The sequence below is a fragment of the Euleptes europaea genome, chromosome 9 (assembly GCF_029931775.1).
Source record: "Euleptes europaea isolate rEulEur1 chromosome 9, rEulEur1.hap1, whole genome shotgun sequence".
NCBI lineage: Eukaryota > Metazoa > Chordata > Lepidosauria > Squamata > Sphaerodactylidae > Euleptes > Euleptes europaea.
Genome location: NC_079320.1, coordinates 5,073,605 through 5,093,937, shown reverse-complemented (window position 1 = coordinate 5,093,937; position 20,333 = coordinate 5,073,605).

Below are 20,333 nucleotides of genomic sequence, written 5' to 3'. Positions count from 1 at the left end.
AGGGACTTCAATGCCATAGAGTCCAATTGCCAAAGTGGCCCTTTTCTCCAGGTGAACTGCTCTCTCTCGGCTGGAGATCTCCAGCTAGTACCTGGAGGTTGGCAACCCTACTGGCAATCCTAGCCAGAGTGTCACGTCAGCCCCAACCCCTGCTTCTGAGCAATCTCCTGGTCATCTGTAGGGGTGAGGAAATGGCCATACAAACCCTCCCTCCCCTGGCGCAGCGATGCCGGTTTCGGAAAGTCGATTGCTTCGTTATAACAGGGAGCCAAGCTGTCACATGAACCTCAAGCTCTGAGAAAAGGAAGTATTTCTTCACACAACGCATAGTTAAATTGTGGAACTCCCTGCCCCAGGATGTGGCGATGGCTGCCAACTTGGATGGCTTTCAGAGGGGAGTGGACGTGTTCATGGAGGAGAGGGCTACTAGTCAAAATGGATACTAGCCATGATGCATACCTATTCTCTCCAGGATCAGAGGAGCATGGCCATTGTATGAGGTGCCGTGGAACACAGGCAGGATGGTGCTGCTGCAGTCGTCTTGCTTGTGGGCTTCCTAGAGGCACCTGGTTGGCCACTGTGGCAACAGACTGCTGGATTTGATGGGCCTGGGTCTGATCCAGCAGGGCCTTTCTTATGTTCTCTGCCTAGCTGTGCAGTTCAGTGAGAATTCTCCGTCCGATGCGCACCTCTGAGGTCACACATGCTTTCTCCCCTTTGCCTGCAGCTACCGCTACACAGATTTGCCACCCTCGCACACAGTGTCACCCAGCTCCTACACACCTAGCCTGGGAAGCAGAACGGTTTCCTACGCAGCTTCTTTTCTGCCCAAAAATCTTCCATCCTCCTCCAGCATCCGTCAGCGCTTACAACCAGATCTCAAGTTTCAGCAGCGTTTGGGTTGCATGGAGAGGGTTGCAGCGTTTGGGTTGCACAGGCTGAGTGTGCGGGTTTGTGGGAGAGGCGAAGGGGCAGTGGGGATGGCACCCTTTGGAGAAGACCTCCAAAAGCGTGGTATAACGGTTAAGAGCGGCAGACTGTAATCTGGAGAACCGAGTTCGATTCCTCACTCCTCCGCACGAAGCCTGCTGGGTGGTCTTATTTATTTATTTATTTATTCAATCAACATCAGCGTGGTGTAGTGGTTAAGAGCGGTGGTTTGGAGCGGTGGAGTCTGATCTGGAGAACCGGGTTCGATTCCCCTCTCTTCCACATGAGCGGCGGAGGCTAATCTGGTGAACTGGATTTGTTTCCCCACTCCAACACACAAAGCCTGCTGGGTGACACTGGGCTAGTCACAGCTCTCTCAGCCTCACTCACCTCACTCACTCACTCACCACAAGTGTCTGTTATGGGGAGGGGGAGGTGATTGTAAGCCGGTTTGAGTCTCCCTTAAGTGGTAGAGAAAGTCAGCATATAAAAACCAACTCTTCTTCTTCTACCCCACCCTCCCCAGCCAAGGCTGGGCTCAGTCACAGCTCTCTCAAAATGCAGCCCCACCTACCATTAGGGTTGCCAACCTCCAGGTACTAGCTGGAGATTTCCAGCTATTACCACTGATCTCAAGGTGATGCTTTAATGGTATCCTGAGAAGGACCCTGTTGCAAGACTGTTAAGAAATAAAATGGTTGGTATCCTGGGAAGGAACCTTATGAAGGATTCTTGGATATGGATTTTTTAATATGAAATAAGAGACGGGATATATAAGGTTGGTGAAGTGGAACTGATGAAGAACTGAAACGGCTGTCTTCCTCTTCACTTTTGATCCCGCTTTGAGACTGAGCAATACTTACCTGGAATCGACACCTGAAAGAAGAAGAAAACCTGGAGTTGGTACCTGTTGGACTTTTTGTCTGTCTTTAGGCTAGTGAAGTTTGGAAACCTTGGAATATTGTGACTTTGTGTCTTTATGCTTAAGAAATAGGACTTTTTGTATGTGCTTGTCAATGTTATTGTATAATACAGTCTGTTGTTTAGCTATACTTTGTATGGTTGATCTGTGTTAGAATTGGAGTAACCTCCAGGTACTAGCTGGAGGTCTCCTGCTATTACCACTGATCTCAAGGTGACAGAGATCAGTTCACCTGGAGGAAATGGCTGCTTTGGCAATTGGACTTTATGGCATTGAAGTCCCTCCCCTCCCCAACCCCCCCCCATCGGTAGAGAGGGGGGACTTGGCAACCATACCTACCATAGAACCATAGGCCTTTTATGCATGGCTGTTTCCCTCGCTGTCACCCCTCCGACAACATCCGGTCTCTGTTGTGATTATGTGTGCCGTTTCCGACCGTCAAGAGGTCGCCTTGCTCTCCCCCTGCGTTTTCCCGCGTTCTGCTGCTTTTTAAAATTTGAGATAAAACTGGTCCCTGAAAACATGGACCAAACGCGGGGAAGTGATGAAGAAACACGATCTACATCAGCGGTTCCCAAACTGTGAAACATCTCCTGTGAAGATTGGAAAGAAAAATACGACTGTCATTCAGTTTAGTACTATAGGTGCACTGCTAGGTGAAAATTAGTGCTCCGTGACTCAAAAACGTTGGGAACCGCCGATATACACCATGGTCCCTCTCCAAATCAGTGCCTCTGACAGCATCTGCTTACACAGGAAAAACCCGATCAGAAATCTTCCAGTAGCAGCTCATTGGGTTGGACTAGGCCTGCCAGCCTCCAGGTGGGTCCTGGACATGTTTTGGGATTACAAGTGATCTTCAGGCTACAGGCACCAGTCCCCCTGGAGGAAACGGCCGCTTCAGAGGGTGGACTCTATAGCATTCGCCCTGCTGAGGCCCCTCCCCTCCACAATCTCTGCCCTCCCCAGGCTCAACCCTGGGGAGAGGCTGTGGCTCAGTGGTAGAGCATCAGCTTGGCATGCAGAAGGTCCCAGGCTCAATCCCTGGCATCTCCACTTAAAGGGACTAGGGAGGGAGGTGATGCGAAAGACCCCTGCCTGAAACCCTGGAGAGCCGCTGCCAGTCTCAGTACCAGTGGTTCCCAACCTTTTTTTGACCGGGGACCACTAGGACTTTTTTGTTCGGTGCAGGGACCCCAAGGTTCAAAATAAAAATTCCGAGAATTTGAAAATAAACTTTAATCATAACTGTTAGTTAAACATTAAACTTAGAATAATATTTGAATATATATATTTTTATAATAGAGAACTTTAAATTAAAAATATTAATTTATTATGGGTTTATAACTTTGTTTCGCGGACCTTAATTTAGTTCTTGCGGACCCCTGGGGGTCCACGGACCCCTGGTTGGGAACCAGTGGAGTAGACAAATACTGACTTTGATGGACCAAGGGTCTGATTCAGTAGAAGGCAGCTGCATGTGTCCATGTGTTCACCCTCAGATCTCCAGGAATTTCTCAACCTGAAGTTGGCAGCCTTTGACCCGTAGTGATCCTGGAATGGCCTTTCTCTTTCTTTCGCAAAAGCAATGAGCCAAAGCTCTAAAGACGGAGTAATAAAAGATTATTCTCATAATAATAACACAAAGAGTGGAGGGAATTGAGACTGCTTCCCAGAGTTAAGCTGCTGTGAGTAATTATAACCTAGTTCAACGTGGGTGCTATTAAAAGATAATACTAAAAGTGCCTTTGATAGCAATAACTTGATTGTGCAGTCGGGGTCCCCCCCACCCGCCGAGGGCTGGATCTCACTCGCTATTTCTGCCGGGATCCTTGCTTGGGTGGCAGAGTAGCGTTTTCTTAAGGAAAGCATTTGGTGGGATCGTCAGCTGTTGATCATGAACCTCCTCAAACGACATGCAGCGCTTCCCCGTGTCCGAGGAAGTTCATCATCCTCCCCCTCCGCACCCAGACACAAAACTTTACTTTAAATATGGACAAGAGTCCCTGTTCCCAGCCATCAGAGGAGCCCACTGCATGAGTCACCAATTCGGGCAGGCCTTCTGATTTTAAAAATGGAATCCCAGAGGGGTGACTCATACAGAGATGCTAAAGGCAGGCTCCCCCAAAGACTGAATAGATTTGTCGAAGCATATAGTCTCCCCAGTGGGGACCCAAAGTAAGCTTAAAACATTGTTCTCTCATCCTCCGTTTTATCCTCACCACAACAACCCTGTGAGGTAGGCAAAGCCGAGAGAAAGGTGACAGATTGAAGGTCAGCCAAAAAGTTTCAGAGGGATAAAGAAACCGGGGGCGGGGAGGACTGTGGTTGAGGGGCAGAGCCTCTGCTTGGCATGCAGAAGGTCCCAGGGTTCGATCCCCAGCATCGCCACTTAAAAGGACCAGACAGTAGGTGATGTGAAAGATCTCCGCCTGAGACCCTGGAGAGCCGCTGCCAGTCTGAGTTGGCAAGTCTGACTTTGGCAGTCTGACTTTGATGAGTTGGCAGTCTGACTTTGATGGACTGGTAGTCTGATTCAGCAGAAGGCAGCTTCGTGGGTGCTACGTGGAGTAGTGGTTAAGAGCGGCGGCTTGGAGTGGTGGAGTCTGATCTGGAAAACTGAGTTTGACTCCCCACTCCTCCACAAGAGCGGCGGGCGCTAATCTGGTGAGCTGGATTTGATTCCCCACTCCTACACATGAAGCCAGCTGGGTCACCTTGGGCAAGTTACAGTTCTATTGAGAGCTCTCTCAGCCCCACCTACCTCGCAGGGTGTCTGTTGTGGGGAGGGGAAGGGAAGGTGATTGTAAGCGGGTTTGATTCTTCCTTACGTGGTTGAGAAAGTCGGCATATAAAAACCAGCTCTTCTTCTTCAGCTCCCCTAGCAGTGTGGGGATTCAAATCTGGGTCTCCTGTGAGGCTGGAACTATATTGTCTTTCCCGGCTACCTCCTGAGATGCTCATTCTGAGTCTTGCAAATGACCGGATGACATAGCCGGAAATACCCCCAGCATGGTATAATGTGATAGACTCTACCCCCACAAGCAGCCGTTTCCCCCAAGGGAACTGATCTCTGGTATCTGGAGACCAGTTGTAATTCTGGCAGATCCCCAGGCCCCGACCCGGAGGTTGGCAACCCTAAAGCGTGAACCTCCCTTCCTGCCAAAATGGGGGCGAAGTGAAATGTCTGCAAAAGTCCCGATTCCAGAATTCCTAAGGGTTTTTTTCACAGCTGAGGCCTGAGGGGTCATGCCCCTTACTGGCACCGATTTTCCTTTGCTTAGCTGGCAGGTTTGGCCCAGGCTGAGAGGGCCGTTTTAATTTTTTATGCCCATAGCAATCAATATACTTGACAGGCTAAACAACTCAATAGCACAACCCAGCAGCCGTCAGATCTGCTGGCTTGCGCCAGCCCCGTAAAGATTTTCTCCTCCCGTACTCTCTAAGGTCGTAATTCCATGTGCAACCCTGGGGTGTCCTTCAGGGATGAAGTGTTCATTGTAGGGTTGCCAACCTCCAGGTGGGGCCTAGAGATCTCCTGGAATTCCAACAACAAAGGGGACACAGACATAACCCTAAAAACAACTGAATTAAGTACCCAAAGGTCAAGAAAAATAAATCACCATTCAAGGCCAAAAGTTATACAATAGAAAGGTTATGTCAATGCAAAATATGTATATATTTATTACAGGCTAAAAGCAATAACATATAGAAGGCACCTTAATACTTTATTACTACTCCAGACTTTAAGACTGCTTTATGACTATAAGATGTTGATAATTTTATTTATGGCTGAAATATAACATCTCCTCATTTAAGAGGGAAATACACATAGGGACAGGGTTGCCAGCCTCCAGGTAGTAGCTGGAGACCTCCTGCTATTATATGTGATCTTCAGCCAATAGAGATCAGTTCACCTGGGGAAAATGGACACTTTGGCCATTGGACTCTATGGTATTGAAGTCCCTCCCCTCCTCAAATCCTGCCCTCCTCAGGCTCCGCCCCAAAAAACCTCCTGCTGGTGGCAAAGAGGGACCTGGCAACCTTACACGGCGATTAGTTTCCCATTTGTATGGAAGCCTAAAACAGATGAGGATGTCTTGCAGTTTTATATATATTGTTATCCTGCAACACAACGTACGGTACCTACAGTCATCAAGCGTTTTAGAAAATTATGTACATTTTTAATCTGGAATTGTGATTGTTTTGACCACTGAAAAGGGCTATTTCATGGCTATTAGTAAAAATGGATGCTAGTCATGATGCATACCTATTCTCTCCAGAATCAGAGGAGCATGCTGCATATATTAGGTGCTGTGGAACACAGGCAGGATGGTGCTGCTGCAGTCGTCTTGCTTGTGGGCTTCCTAGAGGCACCTGGTTGGCCACAGTGGGAACAGACTGCTGGACTTGATGGGCCTGGGTCTGATCCAGCATGACCTTTCATATGTTCTTATGTTCATACCGAGGTCTGGTAGGTAATATTTGTACATTCATGTGTTAATTTAAATCCGTCCTTCCCTTCCCTGGGTGCTTGGACTCACTTCAGGGTTGTCAAGGGCAGCCAGAGAGACCCTGTGAAGTATACGGAGTGATCACTCCATGTGCCAAACAAGGCACTTGGGTGGGCTTAATTAAAATGTCAAGCTCTCTCTTCCCATCCTTTTAATCCAGTGCTTGAAAAAATCAGCTGACTGGTACCTTGTAAAGAGCGAGGAAAGAAAACATCTCTAAGGTTGCTTATGCATGGGTACTTTCACTCATGTTACCGACCCCCCACCTCAGTTGTTCCTTGGAGTTATGCATGAGTTTTCCCTCCATTAGAGATGACCTCGCTGCCAGCCCTCAAAAATCCCAGGACTTCTCGTTCCTCTGTTAACCTGCTTCTTCCCTCTCCCCTGAGCTCAGCTTGCTTCAAATCCCCATGCATAAGGCAAAGCAAAGGACACAGAAGCTTGGTTTCTCTCACAGCAAGCAGGCAACCAATTACAAAGCAGAATTTCAAGGGACGGGGATTCAAATACTCCCTGATTTGAGTTTGGAGACTGCTGGTGCATAGATTCCCAACAGGAAAATGTGGGTCCAGCGAGCAACGAACCTCAGGTAAAACCCCCGTGCATAAACAACAGATATCTTCCATTCCATTGAGGCTGGAGGTGCAGAACTGAGACGTCATCAAGGATGAACTTCCAGGATGAGAAAATCTCTCTGTCCTCAGACACGCTCTTTGGCTTCTCCCATCAAGGGCTGGACCAACCATAGAATCATAGAGTTGGAAGGGGCCATATAGACCATCTAGTCCAACCACTGCTTAATGCAGGATCAGCCCACAGCATCCCTGACAAGTAATTGTCCAGCTGCTGCTTGAGGACTTCCAGAGAGGGGGAGCTCACCAACTCACGAAGTTGCTGATCCCTCTGTCGAACAACTCTTAACTGCAAAAAAGAATTCCCTGATATCCAGCCGGTACCATTCAGCCTGCAATTTAAACCCATTATTGTGAGTCCTATCCTCTGCTGCCAACAGGAACAGCTCCCTGCCCTCCTCTCAGTGACAGCCCTTCAGATACTTCAAGAGAGCAATCCTGTCCCCACTCAAATTCCTCTTCTCCACACTAAACATTCCCAAGACCCTCAGCCTTTCCTCGTAGGGATCGGTCTCCAGGCCGCGATCATCCTCGTCGCTCTCCTCTGCACCCGCTCCATTCTGTCCACATCCTTTTTGAAGTGAATACCTCCAGTTAACAGTCCCAATTCAACACTACACCAACGTTAACAGTTGCCTTGCTGACTCTGACCACAGATCCACCTAGTTCGGTGACAGCCAACCAGGTGCCACTGGGATAGGGTTGCTAGCTCTGGGTTGAGAGATACCTGGGGATTTTGGGGGTGCAGCCTGAGGAGGGCGGGCTCGGGGAGGAGGGACCTCAGCTGGGTATAATGCCATAGAGTCCACCTTCCAACTCAGCCAATTTTTCTCCAAGTGAACTGAGCTCTGTTGCCTGGAGACCACTTATAATCCTGGGAAATTTCCAGCCACCACCTGGAGGCCGGCAACCCTGCTCTGGGAGAAGATGGGCCGAGCATTTGCTAGTCCACAGCATCAGATATTCAGATGTATGCTGCTTCTGCAACCTGGATTTCATGCTGGGTTTGGGGTATTCAGATGTATACTGCTTTTGGAGATTTGGCTTAAGTATCCTAGTCATTGGTAGATTTTGGGCAAGGGAGTATAGAAGTAATGTCGAAGGCTTTCACGGTCAGAGTTCATTTGTTCTTGTAGGTTATCCGGGCTGTGTAACCGTGGTCTTGGAATTTTCTTTCCTGACGTTTCGCCAGCAGCTGTGGCAGGCATCTTCAGAGGAGTAACACCGGAGGACACCTCCGGTGTTACTACTCTGAAGATGCCTGCCACAGTTGCTGGCGAAACGTCAGGAAAGAAAATTCCAAGACCACGGTTACACAGCCCGGATAACCTACAAGAACCAAGGAGTATAGAAGCTTTGTAAAATATAGCCATACCAGCTATACCAGAAGAAGGTTGATTTTTATATGCTGACTTTCTCTACCTTTTAAGGAGAATCAAACCGGCTTACAATCTCCTTTCCTTCCTCTCCCCACAACAGACACCTTGTGAGGTAGGTGGGGCTGAGAGAGTTCAGAGAGAACTGTGACTGGCCCAAGGTCACCCAGCAGGCTTCATGTGTAGGAGAGGGGAAACCAACCCGGTTCACTAGATTAGCCTCCGCTGCTCATGCGCAGGAGGGGAAACCAACCCGGTTCTCCAGATTAGAGTCCACCGCTCTTAACCTCTACACCATGCTGACCCAAGGTCACCCAGTAGGCTCCATGTAGAGGAGGGGGGAATCAAACCCAGTTCTCCAGATTAGCCCACTGCTCTTAACCACGACACCAGGGGGTCTATTCCTCTGATCAACAAGTAGTTTTACAAGAAGGCAATAATGTACGTTTGCCACTCTCCAGGTGGGGCCTGGAGATGTCCTGGAAGGCTCCATAGAGAAACTGTAGAGTTATCATACCATAGAGTGAGATACCATGGAGTTTCTGGCAATGGCTAGGTCTACCCTTGTCATCTCCAGGCCGCTCTAGCTGGGTGACCTTGGGCTAGTCACAGCTCTCGTAGAGCTCTCTCAGCCCCACCTACCTCGCAGGGTGCCTGTTGCGGGGAGGGGGAGGGAAGGTGATTGTAAGCCGGTTTGATTCTTCCTTAAGTGGTAGAGAAACTCGGCATATAAAAACCAACTCTTCTTCTTCTTCTAATGGATTGTAGTACGGATCGCCTCTCACGCGAATTTTCTGCACTAAACCATGACACACACTCAGGGGCTTTTCCGCCGGGGGGCTGAACGCCAAGTGCTTGCATTGCAAAGCAGCTGCTCAGTCGTTTCAATACAACGTTGGCCTCCAAACAACACCACAGATTCTCAGAGGTTAAGCGAGGGGACAGAATGCACTGGTGGGGCGGGGAGAAGGGGAATGGGAAAGGACCGGTTTTGCTCAGGAAGCGTGCCAGTCCGTCTCCAAGCTAAACTAAGCTCTTTGTGACCATCACAAGTTTGCTTTACAGAAATATCCTTCCGGCAACAACTATGTGGTGCGGTGGTTAAGAGCGGCGGACTCTAACGGGGAGAACCGGGTTCGATTCCCCACTCCTCCACACGAGCGGCAGACTCTCATCTGGAGAACCGGGTTCGATTCCCCACTTCTCCACACGAGCGGCGGACTCTAACCTGGAGAACCGGGTTCGATTCCCCACTCCTCCACACGAGCAGCGGACTCTAATCTGGAGAACCAGGCTCAGTTCCCCACTCCTCCACATGCAGCCTGCTGGGTGACCCGGCCCTAGTCACAGTTCTGTCCAAACTCTCTCAGCCCCACCTACCTGACAAGGTGCCTGTTGTGGCGCGAGGAAGGGATTTTGATTGTAAGCCGCTTTGAGACTCCCTTAACGGTAGAGAAAAGCAGGGTATAAAAACCAACTCTTCTTCTTCTACTACTACAGGCACACAGTGAATTCATATACCTTAACCACAGTTAATTTAATTAAATCATAGTCTTGTGTGATGTCCGAAGTGAGTCAGAGTCTGTTGTAGATCTATTGTCTAATCCATCCTGTTTCTCCTGGGTTAGATTAATGCACTTTCAGGAGGAGAAGAAATGCATTTGTCCAAATTCCTCAGAGAAGCCCAGGGGTGAATTGGTTTCCTCTTTAACTCCTTCATCTCCCATCGCCACAGCCTTGGTTGAAATCAGACTCTCCCCCAATTGCTAAAGAAAATGGATCTCCCACCTAATGTACAATTTGGCACTTTAAAAAAAACAGAGAGGGGGAAAATAAATCAGGACCGCCTTTGGTTTTTCTGGCTAGGCTGGGGTCCGTTCTACACAGTTTCAACTGGAGCAGGCGGCCGAGATGCTCTTCAAAGCCCTTCTTGGCCCCATCAGTTCCACGGTTCAACATCCCTGGCAAGTCTTGTGTTTGGAGCTGGCTGCTTGCAAGCATAGAGATGCTATTTCAGTCTCTGGCTTCTTTAGAGACCGGTATCCATTTTATCTATGTCTCACCAGATGCTCATATCCTCATATAAGGAGATTCCCAGCCCCAGGGGGAAATCTCATGGGCAGATTTTCCAGGACTAAAATTCATCCAGGAGGGGGGGAAAGTACAGGAGAGAAAAGTACATACATGCTCCACAAAAAGCAGAGAGCCAAATTTCTTGAAAAAAACATAACAGAATATTAAAAGGAATGATACTAGGAGCTTTGCTTGACCCTACTAAGGGAGACCAGTAAGCAAACCTGCCTTTTTAAAAATCAGTTGGCGCTAGATGAGTAGGAGCTGAAAGTTAAAGGAGAAAGTGCCAAAGCAGGAACTACAGCTGAACATCAAGAAGACATAAGTAATGCTTACAGGAGAATTACTCAACTTTAAGGTTGATAATGAGGAAATTGAAATTGTTCAAGACTTTCTATTCCTTGTTCATGACTTTCTATTCTAGCTCTCCTTCCTCCTGTTATTCCTCCAATGGAAGAGCCACTTAAATTGTAGGATGGCTCCTTAGATTTGAGGAAAGAGCCGTCAAGTAGCTTCTGACTCATGGTGACCCTATGAATCAATATCCAGTGTGGTGTAGTGGTTAAGAGCAGTGGACTCGAATCTGGAGAACCGGGTTCGATTCCTCACTCCTCCACATGAGTGGTGGACTTGAACATGGAGAACTGGATTTGTTTCCCTGCTCCTCAACATGAAGCCAGCTGGGTGACATTGGGCTAGTCTCGGTTCTCTCTGAACTCAGCCCCACCTACCTCACAAGGTGTCTGTTGTGGGGAGAGGAAGGGAAGGCGGTTTGATTCTCCTTAAAAGGTACAAAAAGTCAGCATATAAAAACCAACTCTTCTTCGTCTGCCCAAACTTCCTCTTGTTAACATAGGGTTGCCAGCTCTGGGTTTGGAAATACCTGGAAATTTGGGGGGCGGAGCCTGAGGAGGGTGGGGTTTGGGGAGGGGAGGGACTTCAATGCCAGAGAGTCCAATGGCCAAAGCGGCCATTTTCTTCTGGTGAACTGATCTCTATCGGCTGGAGATCAGTTGTAATAGCAGGAGATCGCCAGCCATCACCTGGAGGTTGGCGACCATATGTTAACAGCCTTGCTCAGGTCTTGCCACTGAGGGCCGTGGCTTCCTTTATAGAGTTGATCCTTCCCTTTTCGGGTCTTCCTCTTTTCCTGCTGCCTTCGACTTTTCCTAGCATTATTCTCTTTTCCTATGACTCCTGCCTTCTCATAATGTGACCAAAGTACAACAGCCTCCGTTTAGTCATTTTAGGGAAAGTGGGGTATAAACTGTTTAATAAATATATAAACTTTGCTCAGCAAAGCTGTAGGATAGGAGTACGTTTCACCCCGCTATCAGATAGTGGTTGTTAAGTTTTTTACTTTGGATAACTAATTAGAGTTTTTCATTTTGCAGCAGTTTACTTTAAGCGATCTAATTTTGTGTGCTAATAATTACATTTTGATTGAGTGTTGTATGTTGCCTTAAGTGTTATTTTAATGGCAGAGAAGCGGATAACCATCTTGTAGTTGAATACATAAATAAAGGGTTGGATCCTATGCTTGGGTGTGTGGAAGATACTTGTGGGGGCAGATCTTCCCCTTCCCACTACACCCTGCAAAAACACAATGCCAAGCGACATGAGACTCGGGTTGCCAACCTCCAGCTGGGTCCTGGCGACCTCCTGGAATTACAACTGATCTCCAGGCTATAGAGATCAGTTACCCTGGAGGAAACGGCTGCTTTGGAGGGTGGACTCTAGAGCCCTGTACCCCACTGAGGTCCATCCGCTCCCCAAATCCCACCCTCCCTAGACCCTGCCTAGGAATTCCTCCAGAAATTTCTCAACCCACAGTTGGCAACCCTTCATGAGACCCCCATGAATCCAAAGCCATCAAATGGGGGAGGGTGCAGTGAGGAGAGAGGAGCAGGCAAACCCATTTCTGCCTTGTTCTTGCACCAACACAGCTCTTCCTCCACCTGATTCATAGAATCCTAGAGTTGGAAGGGACCACCAGGGTCATCTAGTCCAACCCCCTACACAATGCAGGAAATTAATAACTACTTCCCACCCCCCACAGCCACTTACAATCACCCTCCCTTCCTCTCCCCACCACAGACACCTTGTGAGGCAGGTGGGGCTGAGAGAGTTCAGAGAGAACTGTGACTAGCCCAAGGTCACCCAGCTGGCTTCGTGTGGAGGAGTGGGGAATCAAACCCAGTTCACCAGATTAGAGTCCACCACTCATGTGGAGGAGTGGGGAATCAAACCCGGTTCTCCAGATTAGAGTCCACCGCTCCTAACCACTACACCATGCTGGCCAGCACTGTATAGCATAATTATGGGAGGGTTCCCCCGCCCTAAAGACCTAAGCAACTTTTGGATTGATTCCTCTAGCCTTGATGACCTCTCAAGCAAGAGCTGGCCCTGGGGAGAATTCTGAATCTGCCTCCTGTTATTTCCGAAGAAGTGAGTCACCGGTACCATCTGTGAACAGATGTTTCCCTGCCCTCCGCGAATCGGGAGAGTGGAAAGAGGTTGAGGGAACGTCGCAAAACCAAATGGGAAAGCGGACAGAGATCCGCCTGGTCCCAAAGATCTTGGGAACAGCGTGAAAGGAAAAGGACAGACGAGAAACCAACAGGGATGAGTAGGGGGTTGGAGAGAAGAAATAAGAAGAGTTGGTTTTTATATGCCAACTTTCCCTACCACTTAAGGAAGAATCAAATGGGCTTACAATCTCCTACCCTTCCCCTCCCCAAAACAGACACCCTGTGAGGTAGGTGGGGCTGAGAGAGCTGAGACTAGCCCAGGGTCACCCAGCTGGCTTCATGTGGAGGAGTGGGGAAACAAATCCAGTTCACCAGATTAGTCCGCCACTCATGTGGAGGAGGGGGGAATCGAACCCGGTTCTCCAGATTAGAGTCGACTGCTCCAAACCACTGCTCTTAACCACTACACCATGCCTTATGAAGGCCTTACGAAGAAAGGCTGAATCATAGTATCATAGAGTTGGAAGGGACCACCAGGGTCATCTAGTCCAACCCCCTGCACAACGCAGGAAATTCACAACTGCCTCCCCACCCCACACACCCTTAGAGACCAGAAGATGGCCAAGGTGCCCTCCCTCTCATCATCTGCCTAAGTTTGCAGAATCAGCATTGCTAACAGATGGCCATCTAGCCTCTGCTTAAAACCCTCCAGGGAAGGAGAGCTTATCACCTCCCGAGGAAGCCTGTTCCACCGAGGAAGCCTGTTCCACCGAGGAACCGCTCCAACTGTTAGAAAGTTCTTCCTAACGTCTAGAGAATTGGGAATGTTCCACCTGGAGAAGAAATTTATGAGGAGGGGGGATAGGATTACTCTTTTTTTAAGGATTTGAAGGGCTGTCATTTAGAGACACAGAGGCAGTGTGTGTGTGTCTATGATCATGTGCGTGTACATGTCTAGTGTCAGAATATTATGGTCTTCCAATATACCTTTTCAACACTCCTAAACTGGTAATTGTGTAGTATAATAATTATGTAGTATACTAATTCACTGTACGGAAAGGCAGAGTAGAGCCTTCCCGAATGGACTGAGAGGAACTCCCTCAAGCGAACACATGAAGTTGCCCTATACAGAATCAGACCATTGGTCCATCAAGGTCAGCATTGCCTACTCTGGCTGGCTGCCGCTCTCCAGGGTCTCAGGAAGAGGTCTTTCACGTAACTTACCACCTGTAAGTGGCAGAGAAAATGGGGGTATAAAAACCAACTCGTCTTCTTCTTGAACACGTGAAGCGGCCTGATACTGAATCAGACCCTTGGTCCATCAAAGTTGGTATTGTCTTCTCAGACTGGCAGCGGCTCTCCAGGGTCTCAGGCAGAAATCTTTCACATCACCTACTTGCCTGGTCCCTTTCACTGGAGATCGAACCTGGGACATTCTGTATGGCAAGCAGATACTGTACCACTGAGCCACAGCCCCTCATATGAAGCTGCCATGTCCAGAATCAGATCATCGGTCCAAGCAGAGGTCTTTCCCATCACCTACTTGCCTAGTCCCTTTAACTGGAGACGCCGGGGATTGAACCTGGGACCTTCTGCATGCCAAGCAGATGCTCTGCCACTGAGCCACAGCCCTTTCTCAGGTTGGGATTCTTGGTGCAGGAGTCAAGGTGTGAAAAGAATAGCCCTGTGAAATGTTGGTGGATGTTTAGAAACCTGTGCCTACCTGTGACATAGCAACAATCTTCCTTCCCGTTCATCCCACACATTTCTTCTTTTGGCCGGTGCGCACAGCACAGCTGCACTGGGGTGTTAATTCAGCCGCATCCTTGCATGTGGCGACTGTGACGTAAGGAAACATGATGGTGTTTCATATGATGCGGTTTAAGCCTCGCCAGCCTATATTCGAGAACTATCGGCACAAGAGTATTGCCATTCCGGCGGGGGCGAGAGAACGTTGTTTTCCACTCCCCAGAAATCCCAGATGTTTCCCTGATGTATCTGCTAAATTTGGTTGCATAATCACATTAAAGAAAAAAAAGAATACATCTCGTATGCAGTGATATTTTTAGCTCGGTTTATCCAGCAAGCCCATCCAGGAAACATATGCTTCTTCCCGCAGCAAAATGCCCCTGGAAATACTAGGAAGCTCTTGCGTTTTCCCTTTCCGCTGGTGCACAGCTCAAATGAAATGACATCGAATTCTGACAGCACACACTGTTCGAACCTAGGCAAGGTCAAGGGAAACAGACCGCTCTTTGGCTTTTGAAATAAGAACATAAGAAAGGTCACGCTGGATCAGACCAAGGTCTATCAAGTCCAGCAGTCTGCTCACACAGTGGCCAACCAGGTGCCCCCAGGAAGCCCCCAAGCAAGACAACTGCAGCAGCATTTATCCTGCCTGTGCTCCATGACCCATCATACAATAGGCCTGCTCCTCTGATACTAGAGAGAATAGGTATGCATCATTACTAGCATCCATTTTTACTAGCAGCCATGAATACCTCTCCTCCATGAACATATCCACTCCCCTCTGAAAGCCTTCCAAGTTGTAAGCCATAACCACATCCTGGGGCAGGGAGTCCCACAATTTAACTATGCGTCGTGTGAAGAAATACTTCATCTTTTGTCTGTTTTGAATCTCTCACCCTCCAGCTTCAGCAGATGACCCCACGTTCTGGTATTATGAGAGAGGGAGAGAAGCTTCTCCCTGTCCCCTCTCTCCATACCAGGCATAATTTGATAGACCTCTATCATGTCTCCCCTTAACCACCTTCTTTCCAAGCTGAACAGCCCTAATAGTTTTAACTGCTCCTCACAGGGCAGGTGCTGTAGCCCCCTGATCATTTTGGTTGCTCTTTTCTACCCTAGGGCAGGACCAGGTGGGGCTTTTGCAGGGTTGCCAACCTCCAGGTACTAGCTGGAGATCTCCTGCTATTACAACGGATCTCCAGCCGATAGAGATCAGTTCACCCGGAGAAAATGGCCACTTTGGCAATTGGACTCTATGGCATTGAAATCCCTCCCTTCTCCAAACCCCGTCCCCCTCAGGCTCTGCCCCAAAAACCTCCCGCTGGTGGCGAAGAAGGACCCGGCCGCGGACTTAACACAGTGGCCACCCTAGGCTTTTGGCAGTACAGAATTTTTAAAAACTGCTTTCACCACAGCACAAGGATCTTTGCTGTGTAACTGAAAGTCAGCAGAAGCAGCCATGTTGTGGCTGGCTCCACCTCCTACAGCGGCCATTTTGTGGCTGGCTCCACCTCCTACAGCGGCCATTTTGTGGCTGGCTCCACCTCCTACAGCAGCCATTTTGTGGCTGGCTCCACCTCCTACAGCAGCCATTTTGTGGCTGGCTCCACCTCCTACAGCGGCCATGTTGTGGCTGGCTCCACCTCCTACAGCGGCCATTTTGTGGCTGGCTCCACCTCCTACAGCAGCCATTTTGTGGCTGGCTCCACCTCCTACAGCGGCCATGTTGTGGCTGGCTCCACCTCCTACAGCGGCCATTTTGTGGCTGGCTCCACCTCCTACAGCAGCCATCTTGTGGCTGGCTCCACCTCCTACAGCGGCCATGTTGTGGCTGGCTCCACCTCCTACAGCAGCCATTTTGTGGCTGGCTCCACCTCCTACAGCGGCCATGTTGTGGCTGGCTCCACCTCCTACAGCGGCCATGTTGTGGCTGGCTCCACCTCCTACAGCAGCCATTTTGTGGCTGGCTCCACCTCCTACAGCGGCCATGTTGTGGATGGCTCCACCTCCTACAGCGGCCATTTTGTGGCTGGGCCCACCACACCGTGTCCAAATTCCAACGGTCCAAGAAGGTTGGGGACCCCTACAGCCTCCTACGCCTTCTCAGTGATGGCCCCTACCCTGTGGAACAGCTTTTCTGAGCATGTCAAGAAGACCTCTGAGAGGATACCATTCCAAAACCTGTGCAAGCCTGAACAGTTCAGCTCTTTGGAGTGGACAGAGAGCGCTGCCTCTTTGGGGACTTCTTTCTTCGCGTCTGGTTTATCCCTGTTTCACGCTTCAAGGATCTTCACGGAGATGTTCGGTGCTAGCCAAAGCTAAACCAACCATAGGGGTTTTCCTTTCCCCCCCTTTTCATTTCTTGTTGGTGCCCCGTAACCCACACATAAAAAGACCCAAAGCGCCGGACTTTGATTACAGATTTCCGTGGTCCCAGAGTGGCATCTACCCGTCCATTTCGCACAGCAATGGGATCCAGAAGGGTAAACAGCGCACAAAAGGTGCCACGAGGAGGTGGCGGAGCTCTGAATGGCAGCCCGGGCCGTAGGAAGCCGCCGCGAAATAATGCCTGCCATCGCTAACGGCACAATTCAATTAGCCCATTCTGTTAATGCTGAGGACCCCCTCCCGAGCCATTGTGTTCGCTCCAACAGGGTCAGATGCGAATGGGGAAGAAGCCAATCAATGCTCCGTCCGAGAGATAAATATAAGGAGGATGAACTTTAACATTGGGCAACTGGCTCTCCCTCCCGCCCTATATTTATTTCCTGTGTGTGTGTGCGCATGTGTGTGTTAAGTGCCGTCAAGTCGCTTCCGACTCATGGCAACCCTATGAATGAAAGTCCTCCAAAATGTCCTATCTTTGACCGCCTTGCTCAGATCTTGCAAATTGAAGGCTGTGGCTTCCTTTATCGAGTCAATCCATCTCTTGTCGGGTCTTCCTGTTTTCCTGCTGCCCTCAACTTTTCCTAGCATGACTGTCTTTTCCAGTGACTTTTCCCGGACTTACTTTATTCAGGACATGCACGCAGGATTCCAGGGATAAAAACTTGCACATTAGCAAGCTCCAATCATGGTATAATTGTATAAGTCCCTCCACAATCAACATTAAGTTTTGTATCTAGAAGAAGAGTTGGGTTTTATACCCCAATTTCCCCCCACTTTTAAGGAGAATCAAACTGGGTCACAATCGCCTTCCCTTCCTCTCCCCGCAGCAGACACCTTGCGAAGTAGGTGGGGCTGAGAGAGTTCGGAGAGAACTGTGGCTAGCCCAAGGTCGCACAGCAGGCTTCATGTGCAGGAGTGGGAAAACCCACTACATTACACTACTTTCTTAGGTCAGGAAGTAACGCTCAATGAACTGTGCAATCTTATGCAGCATTACTTCAGTTTAAATCCATTGATGTCAACAGGCTTAGAAGGGAGCAATTCTGCAAAGGATTCAGCTGCATGCAGCTCTTCCCTACTAGATTCCCATTCAAGCAAGGGAGCTGCAGAATAAAAAGGGGGGGGGGATCGATTGCCATAGCAACCCTTCCTTGTGAACTGAAGGCTTGCTTACCTCGCAGGGTCAGGTGAGCTGGGTCATGTTCGGGTGGCAGTTTATTTTGCCAACAGGGGTTTCGTAGCCTTTCCCATCCCAACAGGCAACAAGGACAACTCCCCTTCAGGAGATTAAACAAAACACTCACAGCTCTCCGGTTGGCTTCCACCCCCTGCCAAAACCCACTCCAAGCAGAGCTTAATTTCTGCAAATATTCAAATCTAAGGAGGGAAACCAGACTAGCAAACTGCAAAACTAACACCGTGTAGGCTCTCGTAGAACTAGGGATGCCACCCTCCAGGTGGGACCTGGGGTTCCCCCAGAATTTAATAGATAGTTAAGTTGCCCCAAGATGTGGTGATGGCTGCCAACTTGGAAGGCTTTAAGAGGGGACATGTTCATGGAGGACAGGGCTATCCATGGCTACTAGTAATGATGCATACCTATTCCCTCCAGTATCAGAGGAGCATGCCTATTATATTAGGTGCGGTGGAACACAGGCAGGATAATGCTGCTGCAGCCGCCTTGTGGGCTTCCTAGGGGCACCTGGTTGGCCACTGTGTGAACAGATGACTTGGCTTGATGGGTCTTGGTATGATCCAGCATTAGGGTTGCCAAGTTGCTCTTTGCCACCAGCGGGAGGTTTTTGGGGCGGGTGGGGTTTGGGGAGAGGAGGGACTTCAATGCCATAGACTCCAATTGCCAAAGCGGCCATTTTCTCCAGGTGAACTGATCTCTATCAGCTGGATATAAGCTGTAATAGTAGATCTCCAGCTAGTACCTGGAGGTTGGCAACTCTATCCAGCATGGCTTTCCTTATGTTCAAAACAGACAAAAGGAAGAAATTTTTCACACAACACAATAGTTAAATTGTGGACCTTCCTGCCCCAGGATGTGGTGATGGCTGCCAACTTGGAAGGCTTGAAGAGGGGAGTGGACATGTTCATGGAGGAGAGGGCTATCCATGGATATTAGTCAAAATGGATGCTAGTCATGATGCATACCTCTTCTCTCCAGGATCAGAGGGACATGTGTGTTATATTAGGTGCTGTGGAACATGGGCAGGATAATGCTGCTGCAGTCGTCTTGCTTGTGGGCTTCCTAGAGGCACCTGGTTGGCCACTGTGTGAAGAGACTGTGGACTTGAAGGGCCTTGGTCTGATCCAGCAGGGGTTTTCTGATGATCTTATGAGCATTGTGAATCAGTTACATGTGATTCCAGAGGCTAGGAACTGAGTATGCCATTTACTCCACTTAGTAGTGGCAGAATTCTTGGCAGAAGCTCTTGTTCAATATCTCGTCTTTCCACTTTACAGCTTTCCCGTGGTTCTTTGTTCGGAGCCGGGCCTCGCTTTCCCATCACACAATGCTTCTATTCATGGGAACTGTTTGCTTGGCATGAAAACGACAACCCCTAAAAGTGAATGAATAACCTTTAATGGCTACCGAGTCCACCGGAGCACTCAGACCTGTGGAGCCTTGCCGGAGGCTGGTATGCTCGTAAATAAAAGGAAAAAGAAAGATTTAGTAGAGACGAATATGTAATGAAAACTGGTAAGCCGGGCAACTGCAGGAGAGCAAACCACGCGTGGATCTCCTTTCGGCCTTGATTTTTGCTGACTCGGCGTTCTCGGTTCTGATTGTGTCCGGTTGCCAATAGGGATGTCACACAGGAATTCGACGGACGCTACTGCCATCTGCAGGGCAAGCCATGGATTGCCCTTTGGACCCTGCGGTCAAGGGAACCCAGGGCAGCTCCCCTTAGATTGGCAATCCCTGCTTTTGCTCACATAAAGGCAAAGGTAGTCCCCTGTGCAAGCACCAGGTCATGAGAAGAAGAAGGTTTGTTTTTATATGCCGACCATTTAAGGAAGAATCAAACCAGCTTACAATCATCTTCCCATCCCCACAAGAGAGGTAGGTGGGGCTGAGAAAGCTGTGACTAGCCCAAGGTCACCCAGCTGGCTTCATGTGTGGGAGTGGGGAAACCAACCCGGTTCAGCAGATTAGTGGCCTCTGCTCATGTGGAGGAGTGGGGAATCAAACCTGGTTCTCCAGATCAGAGTCCACAGCTCCAAACTATTGCTCTTAACCACTACACGACGCTGGCGCTCCATGGAGG